The sequence below is a fragment of the Arachis duranensis genome, chromosome 1 (genome assembly GCF_000817695.3).
Source record: "Arachis duranensis cultivar V14167 chromosome 1, aradu.V14167.gnm2.J7QH, whole genome shotgun sequence".
NCBI lineage: Eukaryota > Viridiplantae > Streptophyta > Magnoliopsida > Fabales > Fabaceae > Arachis > Arachis duranensis.
In genome coordinates this window covers 8,426,921-8,429,391 of record NC_029772.3, presented here as the reverse complement: position 1 = coordinate 8,429,391, position 2,471 = coordinate 8,426,921, and positions in this window count along the sequence as shown.

Sequence of the window (2,471 nt, the reverse complement as noted above, 5' to 3'; positions counted from 1 at the left end):
AGCCGAGAAAATGGTCTGCCGTGCTACCCGGTTTAGTAAGACCCATTACTTTATGAGGGACTGTTTGCCCTTGGTTATTTGTTTGCTATTACTCTATGATTGTATTTGTCATTAGTTAATTACTTATTTGCAATTTGTCATTCCTTCTTCTCCGTATTCAATATCATGTAAATTAACTTTGCCAAGTAGAAGTAATCAACACCAAAATGACACGGTATCCCGGGACTGATCACCCCGGGAGCCACTGAAGTAACAAATGCCACAATAAACGGCTACTAACATGTTGCAAGCCATGGCCTGGCTTCAATAACTACCGACAAAACAGTAAACAAGCGAACAAGCGAATAGCTAATTGCCAGTAAAACAGTAAGAGACATCAAACAAAATATTAACCGACAAAACAGTATACGAGTAATTTGATACATACAAACAAAGCGACAATCAAGTTTGCTAAAACCAAGTGTTCAAAGATCTACATATTACAAAATTACAAAATACAACAAGGGAGACCACATCATTTCTTTGGGATATCGACAATCTTGCCGTCCTTGATGGTCTTGAAAATGCTAATAGCTGAGGTATCAAAATCGGGAGCTACCAGCTTCACCTGAGCTTTGAGGGCCTCCTCAGTCATCAAGATAGCATTCTTACCCTGTTTCACGATCTCTTTGTGCTTCTTTTTTAAATCATCCACTTCATTCTTGGCCGTGGTTGCCGACGAAAGAGCATCATCACGCTCTTTCTTGAGCTCCTTCACCCGACCTTGAGTGGCGTTGAGCTAACCCTCCAAGCTGAGCTCCCACTCCGTTAGTCATGCCACGGAAGCATCGGAGGTCTTGATCTTCTCCTTGGCGTCGGCTAGCTACGTCTGGAGCGACTTGATCTCATATTTGTACTTTGCATTAGCCTTAACAGAGGATTGAAGCTTGTTCTCTAGCGACCGCGCCCCTGCCAAGGCGGTTTCTGCTTTTTTCGCCACGGCAGCTCCGCGGAGCAGGGTGCGATACATCCATCTAGCCTGCGAGGCGAGATCCCCACCGTGGAAGAAGTCCTCCGTGCCGGGAAGCAGCCGAGCATCAATGAAGGTCGCGGTGTCGAAATTCTTCTCCATCACTGTAAAGCCTCCCCCAGGGCTAGAAGACGTCTTCCTTCTTTTCGGGTTGTCCACAACAACCACCTCAAGCCCTTCATCCTCGACCTCAACCTCTGGTCGGGAAACCGGTCCACCGCTAGTCCTAATCATCTCCCCCTGGATAGGTTGGGACTGAGCGTCAACTTCAACAGCATCGTTCAGAGGGACCTCGTTAGTAGGAGTGGCAGATTCATCATCACTGCCGCCAGCAAGAAATGTGTTGAACAAAGAGCTCGTTAGTCGGCAAGACAGATAATCAAGCATGCAATAATAAACATGAGCAAAAGATCAAGCGACCACACACCTATATAACCCCTAGCCACGTCCTGATTGCCCATAAGAAGGTGGGGATTAACATGGTTTTTGCCAAAGATAGCCAACAAGACATTGGCAACCCTCTTGTTCTCTGGGGACAACCCCTTGTACGTCACTTTTGTGAAGGCGTTCGCCCCCGCTCCTCGAACAAGCTGAATATCTTCTGACCTTGAGCTGCTCGGAAGGACATAAAGCCCTTTTTGGCCCTCCCCTCTTTGGAGGGGTTTGTCAAGGTAAAAAGAAAAAGGAAAACCTCGACGGAGGCTGGTAACTCTAAATACTCACAAACCATCTCGAAACAGCGGATGGAGGCCCAACTGTTCGGATGCAACTGAGACGGTGCCACGTCACATCGGTTGAGCAGCGCAATTTGAGAAGGAGTGAAGGGGATGCGAATCCCCAGGTGGGTGAACATCGCCTTGTAAAACCAGATCCAATCGAGCACCCGGGGAGAATGAAGGTTCAATTGGAATATCCGTTCCTGGGCATGGGGAATAAAAACTTCATAATTACTCTCCTCATCTCCTCTCCCGTAGAGGTACTCGGCTTGTCGGAACTCCATAAGTTCCTCCACAGACATCTGGTTGGGGGTTTTCTTTACATCCGAGGTCACCCAGGCGTATCGATCGTAGGGGGCCGCTCTCACGACTCGCATGACGGGACGCTGGGCCACACCTGCAGTGGGGGTACCACTCAAAATCAGTCTAAGAGGTCGAAAAACTGGCACTAATACCAGGAAACTACAACCTGCCTACTCAAGGCCTACAGTAAAGCAGAGCCTAAACCTATGTTCCAAAACAAAGCCTAAGCATCAGAAGCCTAGAATGGTTACCCCCCTAATGCCTATGTACTAAAACTACTCAAACATGAAACAAAATGTTCGGTACACACGCATGAGCAAAATGCCGAAAAGCAACATGAAATACGAAGGCATAAAGAAAAAAGGAAAGAAAAAGGAAACTTACCAAAAGAATGATGATTGAAGAGGAACTGGGAAAATCTCAGGAAGATAAGTAGTGCAGAA